The 19,124-nt window shown below is 43.4% G+C and overlaps 1 protein-coding gene across 2 annotated transcripts in view; it reads right to left on the minus strand.

The window, feature by feature from the left end:
• The window catches only part of USF3 (upstream transcription factor family member 3), a 53,784-nt gene extending 36,111 nt beyond the window's left edge, over positions 1 to 17,673 (minus strand). Inside the window, exon 1 of one of the 2 annotated variants that reach the window (XM_055259444.2) lies at positions 17,372 to 17,673. The gene's annotated coding sequence lies outside the window, so the exon portion shown is untranslated. The remainder of the gene's footprint in view (positions 1 to 17,371) is intronic. The other variant, XM_055259446.2, reaches the window with a different exon arrangement.
• Positions 17,674 to 19,124: the final 1,451 nt, after the last annotated feature.

The following is a 19,124-nucleotide window of genomic DNA, read 5'->3' on the forward strand; positions in this document are numbered from 1 at the left end:
TGTAGATTCTGGATATTAGCCCTTTGTCAGATGAGTAGGTTGCAAAAATTTTCTCCCATTGTGTAGGTTGCCTGTTCACTCTGATGATAGTTTCTTTTGCTGTGCAGAAGCTCTTTAGTTTAATGAGATCCCATTTGTCGATTTTGGCTTTTGATGCCATTGCTTTTGGTGTTTTAGACATGAAGTCCTTGCCCACGCCTATGTCCTGAATGGTATTGCCTAGGTTTTCTTGTAGGATTTTAATGGTTTTAGGTCTAACATATAAGTCTTTAATCCATCTTGAATTAATTTTTGTATAAGGTGTAAGGAAGGGATCCAGTTGCAGCTTTCTACATATGGCTAGCCAGTTTTCCCAGCACCATTTATTAAATAGGGAATCCTTTCCCCATTTCTTGTTTTTGTCAGGTTTGTCAAAGATCAGATAGTTGTAGCTATGCGGCATCATTTCTGAGGGCTCTGTTCTGTTCCATTGATCTATGTCTCTGTTGTGGTACCAGTACCATGCTGTTTTGGTTACTGTAGCCTTGTAGTATAGTTTAAAGTCAGGTAGCGTGATGCCTCCAGCTTTGTTCTTTTGGCTTAGGATTGACTTGGCGATGCGGGCTCTTTTTTGGTTCCATATGAACTTTAAAGTCGTTTTTTCCAATTCTCTGAAGAAAGTCATTGGTAGCTTGATTGGGATGGCATTGAATCTATAAATTAGCTTGGGCAGTATGGCCATTTTCACGATATTGATTCTTCCAACCCATGAGCATGGAATGTTCTTCCATTTGTTTGTATCCTCTTTTATTTCATTGAGCAGTGGTTTGTAGTTCTCCTTGAAGAGGTCCTTCACGTCCCTTGTAAGTTGGATTCCTAGGTATTTTATTCTCTTTGAAGCAATTGTGAATGGGAGTTCACTCATGATTTGGCTCTCTGTTTGTCTGTTATTGGTGTACAAGAATGCTTGTGATTTTTGTACATTAATTTTGTATCCTGAGACTTTGCTGAAGTTGCTAATCAGCTTAAGGAGATTTTGGGCTGAGACAATGGGGTTTTCTAGATATACAATCATGTCATCTGCAAACAGGGACCATTTGACTTCCTCTTTTCCTAATTGAATACCCTTTATTTCCTTCTCCTGCCTGATTGCTCTGGCCAGAACTTCCAGCACTATGTTGAATAGTAGCGGTGAGAGAGGGCATCCCTGTCTTGTGCCAGTTTTCAGAGGGAATGCTTCCAGTTTTTGCCCATTCAGTATGATATTGGCTGTGGGTTTGTCGTAGATAGCTCTTATTATTTTGAGATACGTCCCATCAATACCTAATTTATTGAGAGTTTTTAGCATGAAGGGTTGTTGAATTTTGTCAAAGGTCTTTTCTGCATCTATTGAGATAATCATGTGGTTTTTGTCTTTGGTTCTGTTTATATGCTGGATTACATTTATTGATTTGCGTATGTTGAACCAGCCTTGCATCCCAGGGATGAAGCCCACTTGATCATGGTGTATAAGCTTTTTGATGTGCTGCTGGATTCGGTTTGCCAGTATTTTATTGAGGATTTTTGCATCAATGTTCATCAAGGATATTGGTCTGAAATTCTCTTTTTTGGTTATGTCTCTGCCAGGTTTTGGTATCAGGACGATGCTGGCTTCGTAAAATGTGTTAGGGAGGATTCCCTCTTTTTCTATCGATTGGAATAGTTTCAGAAGGAATGGTACCAGTTCCTCCTTGTACCTCTGGTAGAATTCAGCTGTGAATCCATCAGGTCCTGGACTCTTTTTGGTTGGTAAGCTATTGATTATTGCCACAATTTCAGAACCTGTTATTGGTCTATTCAGAGATTCAACTTCTTCCTGGTTTAGTCTTGGGAGGGTGTATTTGTCGAGGAATTTATCCATTTCTTCCAGATTTTCTAGTTTATTTGCATAGAGGTGTTTGTAGTATTCTCTGATGGTAGATTGTATTTCTGTGGGATCGGTGGTGATATCCCCTTTTTCGTTTTTTATTGCATCTATTTGATTCTTCTCTCTTTTCTTCTTTATTAGTCTTGCTAGCGGTCCATCAATTTTGTTGATCTTTTCAAAAAACCAGCTCCTAGATTCATTAATTTTTTGAAGGGTTTTTTGTGTCTCTATTTCCTTCAGTTCTGCTCTGATTTTAGTTATTTCTAGCCTTCTGCTAGCTTTTGAATGTGTTTGCTCTTGCTTTTCTAGTTCTTTTAATTGTGATGTTAGGGTGTCAATTTTGGATCTTTCCTGCTTTCTCTTGTGGGCATTTAGTGCTATAAATTTCCCTCTACACACTGCTTTGAACGTGTCCCAGAGATTCTGGTATGTTGTGTCTTTGTTCTCGTTGGTTTCAAAGAACATCTTTATTTCTGCCTTCATTTCATTATGTACCCAATAGTCATTCAGGAGCAGGTTGTTCAGTTTCCATGTAGTTGAGCGGTTTTGACTGAGTTTCTTAATACTGAGTTCTAGTTTGATTGCACTGTGGTCTGAGAGACAGTTTGTTATAATCTCTGTTCTTTTACATTTGCTGAGAAGAGCTTTACTTCCAACTATGTGGTCAATTTTGGAATAGGTGTGGTGTGGTGCTGAAAAAAATGTATATTCTGTTGATTTGGGGTGGAGAGTTCTGTAGATGTCTATTAGGTCCACTTTATGTAGAGCTGAGTTCAATTCCTGGATATCCTTGTTAACTTTCTGTCTCATTGATCTGTCTAATGCTGACAGTGGGGTGTTAAAATCTCCCATTATTATTGTGTGGGAGTTTAAGTCCCTTTGTAGGTCACTGAGGACTTGCTTTATGAATCTGGGTGCTCCTGTGTTGGGTGCATATATATTTAGGATAGTTAGCTCTTCTTGTTGAATTGATCCCTTTACCATTATGTAATGGCCTTCTTTGTCTCTTTTGATCTTTGTTGGTTTAAAGTCTATTTTATCAGAGACTAGGATTGCAACCCCTGCCTTTTTTTGTTTTCCAGTTGCTTGATAGATCTTCCTCCATCCCTTTATTTTGAGTCTATGTGTGTCTCTGCACGTGAGATGGGTTTCCTGAATACAGCACACTGATGGGTCCTGACTCCTTATCCAGTTTGCCAGTCTGTGTCTTTTGATTGGAGCATTTAGCCCATTGACATTTAACGTTAATATTGTTATGTGTGAATCTGATCCTGTCATTATGATGTTAGTTGGTTATTTTGCTCGTTAGTTGCTATAGTTTCTTCCTAGCCTCGATGGTCTTTACAATTTGGCATGTTTTTGCAGGGGCTGGTACCGGTTGTTCCTTTCCATGTTTAGTGCTTCCTTCAGGAGCTCTTTTAGGGCAGGCCTGGTGGTGACAAAATCACTCAGCGTTTGCTTGTCTGTAAAGTATTTTATTTCTCCTTCACTTATGAAGCTTAGTTTGGCGGGATAGGAAATTCTGGGTTGAAAATTCTTTTCTTTAAGAATGTTGAATATCGGCCCCCACTCTCTTCTGGCTTGTAGAGTTTCTGCTGAGAGATCAGCTGTTAGTCTGATGGGCTTCCCTTTGTGGGTAACCCGACCTTTCTCTCTGGCTGCCCTTAACATTTTTTCCTTCATTTCCACTTTGGTGAATCTGACAATTATGTGTCTTGGAGTTGCCCTTCTCGAGGAGTATCTTTGTGGCGTTCTCTGTATTTCCTGAATCTGAATGCTGGCCTGCCTTGCTAGATTGGGGAAGTTCTCCTGGATAATATCTTGCAGAGTGTTTTCCAACTTGGTTCCATTCTCCCCATCATTTTCAGGTACACCAATCAGACGTAGGTTTGGTCTTTTCACATAGTCCCAAATTTCTTGGAGGCTTTGTTCATTTCTTTTTATTCTTTTTTCTCTAAACTTCCCTTCTCTCTTCATTTCATTCATTTCATCTTCTATCAGCGATACCCTTTCTTCCAGTTGATCGCATCTGCTACTGAGGCTTCTGCATTCTTCGCGTAGTTCTCGAAACTTGGCTTTCAGCTCCATCATCTCCTTTAAGCCCTTCTCTCCATTGGTTATTCTAGTTATCCATTCTTCTAATTTTTTTTCAAAGTTTTTAACTTCTTTGCTATTGTTTTGAATTTCCTCTCGTAGCTCAGAGTAGTTTGATCGTCTGAAGCCTTCTTCTCTCAACTCATCAAAGTCATCCTCCATCCAGCTTTGTTCCGTTGCTGGTGAGGAACTGCGTTCCTTTGGAGGAGGAGAGGTGCTCTGTTTTTTAGAGTTTCCAGTTTTTTTGGTCTGTTTTTTCCCCATCTTTGTGGTTTTGTCTACTTTTTGTCTTCGATGATGGTGATGTACAGATGGGTTTTTGGTGTGGATGCCCTTTCTGTTTGTTAATTTTCCTTCTACCAGACAAGACCCTCAGCTGCAGGTCTGTTGGAGTTTACTAGAGGTCCACTCCAGACCCTGTTTGGCTGGGTGTCAGCACCGGTGGCTGCAGAACAGCGGATTTTCGTGAGACCACAAATTCAGCTGTCTGATAGTTCCTCTGAAAGTTTTGTCTCAGAGGAGTACCCGGTTGAATGAGGTGTCAGTCTGTCCCACTGGGGGGCTGCCTCCCAGTTAGGCTGCTCAGGGGTGAGGGACCCACTTTAGGAGGCAGTCTGTCTGTTCTCAGATCTCCAGCTGCGTGCTGGGAGAACCACTACTCTCTTCAAAGCTGTCAGTCAGACAGGGACATTTAAGGCTGTGGAGGTTCTCGCTGAGTTTTTGGTTGTCTGTGCCCTGCCCCCAGAGGTGGAGCCTACAGAGGCAGGCAGGCCTCCTTGAGCTGTGGTGGGCTCCACCCAGTTCGAGCTTCCTGGCTGCTTTGTTTACCTAAGCAAGCCTGGGCAATGGCGGGCGCCCCTCCCCCAGCCTCGTTGCCGCCTTGCAGCGTGATCTCAGACTGCTGTGCTAGCAATCAGCAAGACTCTGTGGGCATAGGACCCTCCGAGCCAGGTGCGGGACACAATCTCCTAGTGTGCCGTTTTCCAGGCCCGTTGGAAAAGCGCAGTATTAGGACGGGACTGACCCGATATTCCAGGTGCCGTCTGTTTTCCCTTTCTTTGACTAGGAAAGGGAACTCCCTGACCCCTTGCGCTTCCCGAGTGAGGCAATGCCTTGCCCTGCTTCGGCTCGCGCACAGTGCGCTTCACCGACTGTCCTGTACCCACTGTTAGGCACTCCCTAGTGAGATGAAACCGGTACCTCAAGCAGAAATGCAGAAATCACCCGTCTTCTGTGTCGCTGGGGCTGGGAGCTGGAGACCGGAGCTGTTCCTATTCGGCCATCTTGGCTCCACCCTCCTCTTCTCTCTGAGTATTTTCATATAGCCTGTCTTCAAGATCGCTCATTCTTTCTTCTCCTTGATGCATTCTACTGTTGAGAGACGGATGCATTCTTTTGTTTGTCTATTGAATTTTTCAGCTCCAGAATTTCTGCTTGATTCTTTTTAATTATTTTAATCTCTTCATTAAATTTATCGATAGGATTCTGAATTTCTTCTCTGTGTTACCCTGGATTTTGTTAAGCTTCTTCAAAACAGCTATTTTGAATTCTCTGTCTCAAAAGTCACATATCTCTGCCATTCTGGAATTGGTCACTGGTGCCTTATTCAGTTCATTCAGTGAGGTCATGTTTTCCTGGATGGCCTTGATGCTTGTGGATGTTTGTCAATGTCTGTGCACTGAAAAGTTAGATATTTATTCCAGTTTGTTTTCTCGGGCTTGTTTGTACCCATCTTTCTTGAGAAGGCTTTCTAAGTATTCAACAAGAATTAAGTATTATAATCTAAGTCTTTGGTCACTGCAAGCATATGTGCATTAGGGGGCACTCCCAAGTCCAGTAATGCTGTGTCTTTTGCAGAGGTACCACTTTAGTGGTCTTGAGTAAGATCCAGAATTCCCTAACGTATCAAGCAGAGTCTCTTGTTCTCTTCCCTTATTTTCCCCCAAGCAAATGTAGTTTCTTTCTTCATGCTGAGCTGCCTGGAGCTGGGGGTGGAGTCATGCAATGCTCCTGTGGATAAACCCACTGAGACTGCTGGGACACACCTGAAGCCAACACAGTATTGGGTTTTGCCCAAGGCCTGTGGCAACTATCTCCTGACTATCACTGATGTTTATTCAAGCCCAGGGGCTCTTTAGTCAGCACATGATAAATCCTGCCAGGACTGGGTCTCTCCTTTCAGGGTCATGGGTTCCATTCTGGCCCAGTGGGGGGTCTAGAAATGCACTCCAGGAGCCAAAGCCTGGAATCTTTAGGAGTCTACTTGGTGCTTTATTTTATTGTGGCTGAGCTGGTACCTGAGTTATAAAACAAAGTCCTCTTTATTCTTCCCTCTCCTTTTCTCAAGCAGGAGAGACTTGATGAGAGACTCCTGCTTGAGAAAAGATGAGAATTGTTCTGGGTCACACCTGAAATGAGCACAGTTTTGGTTCTTGCCCAGGGCCCATGGCAACTACTGCCTGGCTACTGCTGATGTTTATTCAAAACCCAATTGCTCTTTAGTCAGCAGGTGGTGAATTCTGCCAGGAGTGTATCCTTCTCTTTAGGGCAGTGGGTTCCCTTCTGGCCCAGGGTTGGTCTAGAAATGTCATCCAGAAGCTATGGTCTAGAATGGGGGCTTTATTTTACTGTGGCTGAGCTGGGATCCAAGTTGCAAGAAAAAAATCCTCTTTACTTTTCCCTCTTCTCCTGGAGCTGCAAGCTGTGATGTCTGGAGTTGGAGGAGTGGTAATGCAAGCACTCCTTTGGCCACCCCAGCTAGTATTTCACTAGGTCGTGTGCACCCCAAGTCCACTGGCTCCAAGCCCAGTGCAGCACTAGGACTTGCACAGGAATTGCAGGCCTTGTGGCCTTTCAAGTTCATTTAGAACTCCAGAGCTCTTTAGCCCTCAGTGGTGGGGCTAGCTGGAACTCATGTTCCAACTGATAGGATGGAAGATTCCCCTCTGGCAAGAGCTGGTCTAAATGCTCCCTCTGTGGGCATCAGCTGAATTCTGCCCTCTGTTGCTTTCCACTGTGACAGAACAGCACTGAATTCCAATGCAAAGTTGCACAATCACTTTGCTCTCCCTCCCCCAAGCACAGAGATTCTCTCTGCAGGGCTGGGGGAGGGGGGAAGGATGGTGTAGGCAATTCAAGGCTGTCTTTCCTACCATCTTCAGTGTCTCCTTCCTTGATATGATGCTAAAACTAGGTACTGTGATCACTCACCTGAGTTTGTTTTCTTTGTACAGACAGGGTCTCACTATGTTGAGCAAATTGGTCTCAAACTCCTGGCCTCAAGCAATCCTCCACCTCAACCTCCCAACATGCCAGTATTACAGGTATAAGGCACTGTGCCTGGCCACCTGATATTTGGTTTTTATGTGGATAGTTGTTCTGCAGCATGGGGGCAATTGCTGGAGGGTTCTATTCAGCCATCTTGCCCCGCCTCATCCCCTCCTCAGTTCTTTTGATCTATACATGACATCTTTCCCAGCTTTTCAACAATAATCACGGTAATTCTTATTTTCCTACTTTCTTATTCTTTTTGTTACTTAACTGGATTTTTTTCATTATACAAATGAAATATGCTTGTATTTATCTCCTCAGATCATACCGAAGAAGTTGTGAAAAGAAGTACTCTTTTCCTCCTCAAATTTCCTGTTAACACTATTCAAGTATCTATTTCTATATTACTATCTTCCCCTTTTTGTTCTTTATTTTTTGGAAGTGAATACTAAGTCTAGCCCACACTCAAAGCGAGGAGAATTAATCTCTACCTCTTGGAAAAAGGATTATGTATTTAGAATTATTCTGCAAGGAAGATTTGTCACTTCTCCCCTATTTATTTATTCAATAATTTATTTACATCAGTATGGACTCATGGAGATTTATTTTATTCTTCAGATCACAATTCAGTGCTAGAGTTAATATGTTGTTCAAATTGTCCACACATTGGCCATTGGGTGCTCTTTTGGATTAGCTGTTGTGCCCTTTACACACACAGTCACACACACGTACACACACACCCTTCCTAGTACTTCCTTTTTGGTACTACAGGATACTCCAGGCTCATCTTGTGTTTCCCCTGCCCCACTCTTAGAATCAGCGTTCCATCCAAGGAATTTTTGTTCCTTTCATTGGAGAATGGAATTTAGAATCCAAGATCCAGGTGCTGCCTGTTTCATTGCTACTGGAGTGTCACTGCTTCCAGGCCTTCTCAGCAGACAGAGCTATTAAATAAATGTATGTCTATTAACCCATGTATAGACATAGATCTACATTTGCCTCTGTCTCTATCTGTATTTATATTAAAATAAGCATGAGTTTATACTTACATCTCTAATTCTAATCTAGCACCATAGGGCTCAGTATAGTCTTCCCCCCTGCTTATTTGTAGTATCTTTCTGACAGTGAGAAATCTGGCTCCCAATGTCTACAATTACTTTTACTAATTTCCTCAACCCTAATAGCCATATAAATTGGTTCCAGAATGCTAACTCCACTCCTCATAGTTCTTTTAAGGATCAACTGACATCATACACATCTAAGGTCCTTTAAGGCAGGAAGAACTTTGTCCTTTTATCCCAAGGGCTTAGCACAATACATGCACAATGTGTCACTCAAATGCTTAATGAATGAACAATGGTCTTCTGAAACTAGTATAGCTAAATTTATACAAATGTAAAATATTATTATAATCATTAATAAGCTTGCTTTGTAGTATAACTGCAAAACTGACTCCAGGGTCAGCTAATTCAAAGTTTAACTCCTTGGTCTTATGCTAGTCCCTTGATATAAGATCACCTACCAGTAATGTTTTCTCCTCTGTTACTGAATGGCTCTGAGTGACATCTGCAGGGAAGGCCCCCCACTTTTTTTTTTTTTTTTTTTTTTGAGACGGAGTCTCACCCTGTCACCCAAGCTGGAGTGCAATGGCGTGATCTCGGCTCTATGCAACCTCCACCTCCTGGGTTAAAGTGATTCTCCTACCTCAGCCTCCCGAGTAGCTGGGATTACAGGCACTCGCCACCACGCCTGGCTAATTTTTTGTATCTTTAGTAGAGATGGGGTTTCCCCATGTTGGCCAGGCTGGTCTCGAACTCCTGACCTTGTGATCCGCCCACCTTGGCCTCCCTAAGTGCTGGGATTATAGGCATGAGCCACTGCACCTGGCCAGAAGGCCCATTTTGAATTCACATGCAGCAAACCTAGTCTGTCTCTCATCAATTACTCCTAGAGCAGTGGTTCTGAAAACTGAATACTCATCAGAAGTACCAGAATTCGTTTCCAGAGATTGGTTCAGTATATAGGATGTAGTGTTCTTGAGGGCAGGTATTTGATTGTGTTTCATTCACCGATGTACTCTAAGTGCCTAGAATCATGCTAGGCACATAGTGGGTAATGAACAAGTATTTGTTGAATGAAGGAATGAGTGAGTGAAGTGGTGTGCAAGAATTTTTCAAAACTCCTGAAATGATTCCAAAGCATAGCCACTGCAGTCATTAATACAGATGCTGGCCAGGTGCAGTGGCTCACGCCTGTAATCCCAGCACTTTGGGAGGCTGAGGCGGGTGGATCACGAGGTCAGGAGATTGAGACCAACCTGGCTAACATGGTGAAACCCCGTCTCTACTGAAAATTAGCCAGGCGTGGTGGCGGGAGCCTGTAGTCCCAGCTACTCGGGAGGCTGAGGCAGGAGAATGGTGTGGACCTGGGAGGCGGAGCTTGCAGTGAGCCAAGATCGTGCCACTGCACTCCAGCCTGGGCAACAGAGGGAGACTCTGTCTCAAAAAACAACAACAACAAAAAAAAAACAGATGCTGTCAAGCCCCCATGTACCCTTCACCTCACATCAATAAATGAAACTGTATAGTAAATAGGAATAGCCTTTGATGTCAGATTTAGGATCACATCTCAAAGCTAGCAGGTACTGGCTATCTGGTTTTGAAATAAGTACCCTTTAGAGTCTCAGCATCCTCACATTTAAAACTGGGAGAGTCTCACCAACTCCTCAGAGGACTGTTACGAGTTTACATGATGATATATTTTATCGATCTAGCAAAGTGCCTGGTACATAGCAGGTGCTCAATACATGTTAGTTGACTTTCTTCCATTTCCCCCTTAATTTACTGAGAAGATGGAAGTCATCTGGTCCAAGTTCCTTAACTGGATTCTACATTTACTGTAAATCCTATAAATCTATAAATCTATCCTTTCAGGTCTCCAGGACTTCTTAAAGTTAATTATTTGATCTGAGGAAAGGGAAACTATATTTGATTCTTTCCTCTTTAGCACTATCTTCTCTCTTAACCATCTCTCCTTCCAAAATGCAAGGATTTTCCTCAAGTTAAACAAGAACTTACTGCCTTTTCTGCCTACAAGTCTATTTCTCTCCTCATGTTCCTGTGAAACTTCTCACCTCTCCAACTTGGCCAATCTCTCCTAAACCTTCTGGCTGCTCCAGCCAACCGAAGCTGCTTCCTTGGAGGTCAGGGGCTATTTTTCACCAATTATAGGTCATTTTCCTCTTGGCAGGATTTGAGGCTGCTGATCTCTCTCTTTCTTGAAATTCTCTCTCCTAGGTTGTCTTTCTCCTCTCCAATTATGCATCCTTTCTCTAACATGAACGCTTTTCTTTCTCCTTTGAGTTCCAAGGCTCAACGCTCTCTTCTCTTTTTCAGGTTTGCTTTTTCCCTACAAAGGTTTAAACTGCTTCTGTGCAAAAAGCCTTTATGTTTTTGTAAGAAAGCTACCTTTCAACTCTGACTTTGCTCCTAATCTTTGGTTAGGCAAAGCTCTCTTCAGAACATTGCATTTCGAACAAATTAACAAGTCTGTTTGGAATGTGTTAAATTCCCTTTTCTCTTAAGAGATCTATTTCCAAGTTCTCCATTTTATCAATGACACCAAAAGTTTAACCTGGCTCTAGACCCAAAAATAATCTTCATATCTTCTCACCAAATCCTATCAATTATTTTCATAATGTTCATCTCTTCCCCTTTGTTATGACCACCTTAGATTAGGCCCCATTTTACACATGTCTGGCCTTAAGCAGTCTTTGTTATTGCCCTCAGCCTTTCGCCCATTTGACGGATTTTATACCCCAGTGTCTCATCAGTCTTTTCAATTCACCGTATTTACCGTGTCCTCTCCTGCTTCAGACTCTACAGTACTATTTCCCACAATCTACTGCATCATATCCAAACTTCAGGTCTTGGCATTCATGACTGTACCTTCTTCACTGGCAGGTCTCACAACACACATAAAAGCTGGTTTTCTAGCTAATCATGCCATCTACCCTTCCCTCCTCTTCTATTCAGACAGGTTTATCCCTGTGCGCCTTATCAGCTACTTCACTTTGTGCTAAATTTATGCTATTTTCCCACTGAAATGACCTTTCCACTTTGCTCTTTTTATCCAAATCCTACCAACCCTTTAAAGTCCAGTGCAAGTCTATCCTCTTGTATAAAATCTTCCCTAATATTTCTAGCAAAACTAAACCCTCTACCTATACTCTGGACTCTATCACTCTCGCTACTTAGTAAACTTCTTACATAATATCCCTTTTCTCTCATATATTATTAATCCCTCCTTCTCTCTTAGTGCCTTTCCATTAAAAAATATCCTTATTCAAGGCCAGGCATGGTGGCTCACACCTGTAATCCCAGCAACTTGAGAGGCCAAGGGAGGTGGATCACTTGAGCTCAGGAGTTTGAGACCAGCCTGGGAAACAAGGCAAAACCCCATCTCTACCAAAAATAAAAAAAATTAGCCAGGCGTGGTGCTGCAAACCTGTAATCCCAGCTAATCAGGAGCCTGAGGCAGGAAGATGGCTTGAGCCCAGGAGGCGAAGGTTCCAGTGAGCCAAGATCACACCACTGCACTCCAGCCTGGGAGACAGAGTGAGATCCCATCTCAACAAAAATAAAAATAAATCCTCATTCAATTTTTTCCATGTAAAAACCTAAAATGATTTTTCTCCTGATCTTGCAACTCCCTATAGGTGTCCCCATTCTTCCTCCCAACCACCAGCCTTCTTGAACAAGTTGTTTATACTCACTACCCCCTCTTCCTCACTTCCTATTCACTCTTCAACCAGCTGTTACCTGACTTTTATTCCTAAAACTACTTAAACCAAGCTCACCAAAAGACTTCCACACTGCCAAATCCAATGAACTTTGTAAGAAATCTGTTGTTTTGGCCTTCTGACAATAATATCCTGCCTTTCCTTTGGAAATCTTCTCTGTCCCATTCCTAAGATCTGACAGGACGATCAAACATGGGCTCACCTCTGGGGTGGGCATGGGGCTAACTAGTAAGACTCCCTGAACATGGAGGATATCTTGATGAGGCTGAGTTAGCCCCATGGATCCTTGTGATTCTGGGAGCTTCTGTTTTCCTGGCCTTCCCAAGGCTTCATTATTCTATCTTCCTTTCTTTCTGTAAGTTTATCCAGTATCTATTTGCTGCTTAAGTTAGCCAAATTCAATTTCTATTATTTATAACCAAAGAGAAATGGGTCCCTCAAATGACACAGAGGTAGATAGTGGTGACACCACAAATTTCTTCTCCCTATCTCCTTCTTTTTGGTTTCTCCTGTTTAAGGAATTCCTGAGAACTCTTCATTATCCTCTTTAAATTAGCTTTCTCTGACCCCTAGAGCAGTGGTCCCAACGTTTTTGGCACCAGGGACTGGTTTCGTGGAAGACAATTTTTCCATGGACAGGGAGTGGAGCAGATGGTTTCGGGATGAAACTGTTGCATCTATCTCAGGCATTAGGTCATCATAAGGAACGCGCAACCTAGATCCCTTGCACATGTGGTTCAGAATAGGGCACGCACTCCTATGAAAATCTAATGCTGCCGCTGATCTGACAGGAGGGTAGCTCATCTCCTGCTGTGCAGCTTGGTTCCTAACAGGCCACTTGGGGACCCGGACCTTAGAGGTTAGACTAAATACCCTTCTTCATACTCCCAAACATCCTAATACTCCTCAATGTCTTAACATGAAATACAATCTATATACTTACTAGTTTTCACCACCAGACTATAATAAATGGTAGAAACTTATTACTCCATTACTGAGTGCTAATTATTGAGAATACAAATATGAAAAAAATTCATATTATTCATATTACTGAGAATACAAACATGAAGAAAAACTTCATGTTTGTATCCTCAACAATTAGCACTCAGTAATTGAGTAATAAATGTCTGCTGAAAGAATATCTGGTCTTTCCTTTTTTTTTTTTTTGAGACGGAGTCTTGCTCTGTCGCCCAGGCTAGAGTGCAGTGGCGGGATCTCGGCTCACTGCAAGCTCCGCCTCCTGGGTTCACGCCATTCTCCTGCCTCAGCCTCTCCGAGTAGCTGGGACTACAGGTGCCCACCACCACGACCGGCTAATTTTTTGTATTTTTAGTAGAGTCGGGGTTTCACTGTGGTCTCGATCTCCTGACCTCATAATCCGCCTGCCTCGGCCTCCCAAAGTGCTGGGATTACAAGCGTGAGCCACCGCGCCTGGCCCCCTTTTTTTTGTATTAATCATTACATCATTGATTTTACGTACTTATGTTTAATTTAGCATCTAATGAATACTCCATTGAGTTCCTTAAACAATCCTCCCAATAAGTCTAAAAAGTTCTTATGAGCTGAGTCCACCATTTACTATTTCTGTATTCTCTTCAGTACCTAACAGTGTTGGGCACATGGTAAATACTCAATAAATACTTGGTGAACTGAATTAAAAACATAGTATTAGCACACTAATAGAAACAACTTATCATGTCCTACTGATCTAATTAAAAGATCTGGCCTTCTGAAGTAGTGCAATTGTCCCCATATGGAAATTTTAATGAGAAAAAGAAAAATTATCCAATTGGACAGTTAACCACGTTTCTCTTAGCAAGAGTTCCACAAATATTTTATGAATAATAAGTGTACACCTTTACAGCACAGAGTAAAAGACGCAAGACACATATATGCCTGTGCATATTGGAAGGAAGATTACATATTTAAGGGGTCTGTCACAACTACAATCACTTAGATTCTACTAACCTTTAACAAATCTATAATAGGAGTATAGGACATAAAAATATTTAATAGCAAAATCAATTAATGCCAAATCAACTTACGTTCAAGATGTATATGGCTATCTTTTTATAATATATAACATGGCAGTCATTTACTCATTTAAGAACATTTATTAACTGCCTAGTAATCACAAATGCAATGTTAGGTCCTAAAAATACAAAGATAAAAAGAACACAGTTCCTATGTTACTGGAGTTCTATTTCTGCCATGTTGCAATGGTATTCAAGACTATATGAATGGTACCCCCTGCAGTTGCTCAACATGGAGGCGCTGGTTAGCAGTATGGTGGGGAAGGCATATAAACACATACTTATGGCAATGTGCTAAGTGCTAGCACAGAAACAAGTACAAACTGTTATGGGGCCATGGAAGATAAATAATCTACTAACAAAATTAAGAAAAGATATGAAAAAAACAGATGTCTATACATGAATTCAATGCTAGTTAAGGTATGAGGAAGCTACTAACATACCTAAGATGAAATCAAACCTAAAACTATGGTTTCAAGAAGAGTCAGAAGGGTTCCAAACCAAACCAATCCAACTTAAAGAAAACCACTGTGGAAGAGATGAAAAATAAAATATTCCTTATCATAACATTTGAGAACAATGAAACAGACACACATAGAACTTAAACTGCCACATACTGTAAGCCTAAAGAGAATCTTTTAAACATGTAGCATAAAAGTTCAAAGGGGGTTGATCGCTAAGAACTAGAGTAAGCTATCCAGAAAACTTTCATAAAAGTGTAATTAGAACTATTATTGGCGGGAGGGAGGAATAGAGGAAAGATGTCCATATCCTGAGAAAGGTCAACGTCTTTAGCAAAAGCAGTGGGGGGAAAGCTGGACACATGAGTGAGGCCTGATTTAGAAAAGCCCAGAACACAAGCTTAGCTTTTGGATGTAGTCTCATGGGAGTTCTCAGCCAGGGCTACTGAACAGAATCACCTGGAGTGCTTTAAAAAATATGCCCATGGCAGAGCTTTACTCCAGATCAAAAATAAGAGAATTTCTGGGGGAAGTGGCCTGGGCATTAAAATTTAAAGACACACAAGGTGATGCTCATGTACAGTCTGGATTGAGAACTACTGGGCTAGAGAACAGAGAGGTAAAGCATGACAGATATGATTAAGGCTCAAGCTTGATTTAAGACCCTGTTTATAAGCAACAAATTTGAGCTGATTGCCTGTTGAAGCTTATCTTCTAACCTGAGTTAAAAATTCTCAGTTTTCTTAGTGTTTCTTTTCCCTTGTTGACAAGGCTAAGCTCTGAAAATAGGAAAAGTACCCATCAATTTCTCATACATGACTGGTTCATTGAGTGTAAGGTCTACAACCTTAGAATTTTACTTCCATGATGTTCCGTAGACGACTAACCTAGAAAATAAGTACTTCAATTCTAAGCTGCTCTTACATCCCTGCAATGCACTCCTTTTATATCAGGGAATGTTCTAGGCTGCATCCAGATTTTGCAAAACTCCTAAATACAGAGAGATCCCAATACCTATGTACATCTAAGTCTTTTAGCTTAGACCAGGATCTTTAAAAAAATTTAGTCCAATCTTTTGACTTCCCTGGGGCACACTGGAAGAAGAATTGTCTTGGGCCACCCATAAAATACACTAACACTAACGATAGCTGATGAGCGTAAATAAATAAGTAAATATCACACACAAAAATCTCATAATGTTTTAAAAAGTTTACAAATTTGAGGCTGGGCGCAGCGGCTCATGCCTGTAATCCCACCACTTTCGGAAACCGAGGCAGGCGGATCACCTGAGGTCAGGAATGCAAGACCAGCCTGGCCAACATGGAGAAACCCTGTCTCTACTGAAAGAAATAAAAATTAGCTGGGCTGGTGGCATGCACCTGTAATCCCAGCTACTCAGGAGGCTGATGCAGGAGAACTGCTTGAACCTAGGAGGTGGAGGTTGCAGTGAACTGAGATAACACCACTGCATTCCAGCCTGGGCGACAGAGTGAGACTGCGTCTCAAAAAAAATAAAAGAAAGTTGACGAATTTGTCTTCTCGTCTAGGGCCGCATTAAAAGCCGTCCTTGGACAGGGGTTGGACAAGCTTGGCTTAGGCTAAAGCAAAACTGCTTTAAGATTAACTATTCATTCTTGCATGGATACATTACACTACTTCTGCTTTCAGAAGTGCAATTACAATGTATTTTACTTCTTTTGCAACAAATACTTTGAGTACTTAAAGAGAAACAACACATGTATCCCAAACAGCAACTCTGTACTATGTTAAACAAGAGTCCCGTGGGAGAGAAAAAAGTCATCAAGGTGAATGGAGAGTAGGACAGCCTGTTGATCCTTCAAAAAGTAGGTTTGTCTGTTTGGTTTTCTTTACAAAAGAGCAAACCTGGGAATATGTTTCAGGATCCATGTAACTCACCGTAAGATTTATTCAAGAAATCTGTACGTTGTTTATAGGTAAGGAAACGTCTTCTTTGCCTACACAGTTGGCCACGACTGTCTTGTTTTGTGTGGTGTTAGGTTACTGTATCTACTTGATGGTAAAAATGTTATGAGAACGGAAGCTGAAATTCTGCACTTTGGTTTATGCAGTCTCATTTCCAGATAAAGTTAATAAACGCAAAGGACCATATCCCAATGTAACGAGGAGGGTTGGGAGGACAAGCTGCAAGAATGAGTGGGGTGAATTCAACTATCAAAATTGTAAACATGAACAAAAGTCCAGGAATCTTATATTTCATCCGGATACATGAAAGTAGATTTCAAGAGTTGGTCATTCACTTGCACTGCTTCTATTCAGAAAGCGAAAGAATGGCTTCTAAAAAGAAAACACAAGCCTAACACTTCGACAGAGGGGTGAGAGGGAAAAAGCAAGCCACATGAGTCTGACGAACCGGCACGAAAGAAATTCAGAGGGCAAGGAAAGAAGGGGAATGAAGAAGACAGGAAAAGGTGAAGGAGGCGGGCAAAGGCCATCTGGTGTGAACTTGGCTACCCAGCTCTTTATGCACCCAGGGCAGCGTGGGGCCCCTCTCGCCCCGCGCGCATCTAGGAGCTGGGGCGCAGTGCGAGCCCCACACGGGCCTGGCAGCCGGGGACGCAGGGCGGGCGGGAGAAGAGGGGTGCGCACGCCGCGGGCGCTGGCACCCCACCAGGTGCCGCACGCAAGGGTCCCCAGGAAGGAGGCGCACTTAGCGCAGCCCTGGCCTCCGGGAGCAGGAAGGGGGTGGGTGGAGCTGAGCCCGGGGCCGCCCCCCGGAGCCGCCCCCGCAGCCCTGGCCCCCGCCCCCCGCCCCGGCTGTCAGCGGCCCCCTCCCGCAGTCACTTACCCGCCGGCTGCGCGGTCTCGGCCGCGGTGGCGGCGGCGACGGCGGCGACCCCCGCCTGGGTCATGATCCCAGGAGGGGAAGGCAGGAGTGTCTGACCGTCTGGGCGAATCTCTCTGTCCGCGGCCACCGCCTGCTCCACCGGGGCTGGGGGAGCGCGGGCCCAGGCCCTCCTCTCCCCCCGCCCCCGCCGCCTCTTTTTGCGGCCACCGCAGCCGCTGCGAGCCCGAGCCCTCAAGGCCGGAGACCCGGCGGCAGCGCGGCCTCAACTTTCCCAGCCCCCCTCCCCCCGCCCCTCTCCGCCCCTCCCCGCCCCTCCCGCGGCCGCAGCTCGGCAAGCGAACAGCCTACCCTGGGCGCGCCGCGTTCCCGCCTCTGTCACTAAACCCGCCAATCAGGCTGCGGGGACGCTGCCATGGTAGCCAATAAGAAGACAGGATGCCGTTGCGCTATGCTAGAGGGCGGGAGGAGGCGGAGAGGAAACCAAGGAGTGATCGGGCGGCCCAATGAGGAGGGCCGGGGGGCGGAGGTGTGCAAGTTGGGTTGAAGGAACAGGAAATATTCTTAAAGGTAGAGTGACGGACAGGAAGGAAAGCCAGTAGGTGAATGGGAAAGAGGTGGGCCTGGTTCCTTAAAGGGGACGCCTTGAGAACGTAGAAAAGAAGGTGTTTTAAGAAACTTCTTTGTATCTTCTTCTGTGGTCTCTTTTCTTCGTCTTTCAGTAGGAGTTTGGAAGTGGAGAAATTGAAAAGGAAGAGGGCACGGAAGTCTTTCGGAATAGTTAGCCCCTCAACGTGGAGGGCAGGAAGGTGAGAAGTTACTTCTTAGTAAATGTGGAGAAGAAAGAGAGTCAGACGTTTCCGACTTCTCGATAACTGGAAGATTGTTGCTGACTTGACGCTGCTTACATTCGTAGACTGTAGTCTCTTGTCATCCTTTATTTGCAACAACATACAGATTTCTGCGAATTGGAGATGGCCATGTTCAGAAATGCCCTGGGGGCCTCCCAGCTGGGACAAGAAAGTTTGACATTGGGGAATGGGGTTTGAGATCTCAAGCCTGGGTTACTAAATACCTAGATCTAGGAGAGGGATGGCCACGAGTCACGAAATGGAGACCTGAGTGCCCCTTAACTCCAAGATCGGTGTGGAGCCCTTGGAACCGTGATCACAACTCCCTTTTCCTAGTTTCGCTTCATATTTTATAATCCCCTGCTGAAACAGGTGTCCTCCACCTAGTTGTGGTTATAGATTTCCAAGCCCTTCCACAACCAGATTTGGAAATATCCCAGATCTTAGATGTCCATGGGCTAACTTCCAGAAGGTGCACACAGGGCATGCCATAATGGGAATTACTTGAGCCTGTATACAGAAGCAGCAGACATCGCATTGAGCAAAAGGGTAAAGGTTAATAGTAACGGAGTCTTACGTTTGTACAGCAGATTGAAAAGCTATGATGAAACAGAAGGCCTGTAATGTTGCTTATAAACTGTGGCACTAATCAACAGGCTAGAAATTTTCTTTAACTCATCCATCTAGGCACACGAAGTTCTAATTAGCCTTTGAACAGACTTGGCACATCCAAATCAAAGCTGCAGATAAGAAAGATTCTACGAGTCAGAGCCATAATAGCAATGCTAATAACATCACCATAAAATTGTATAGTATTGGTATGCTCAGCCATAGGAAACAATTTCCAATGTGTTCAGAATACAATGTATTTCTCGTTAACAAATATCATATCTAGGGTATGCATG

The sequence above is a fragment of the Symphalangus syndactylus genome, chromosome 21 (genome assembly GCF_028878055.3).
Source record: "Symphalangus syndactylus isolate Jambi chromosome 21, NHGRI_mSymSyn1-v2.1_pri, whole genome shotgun sequence".
Lineage (NCBI taxonomy): Eukaryota > Metazoa > Chordata > Mammalia > Primates > Hylobatidae > Symphalangus > Symphalangus syndactylus.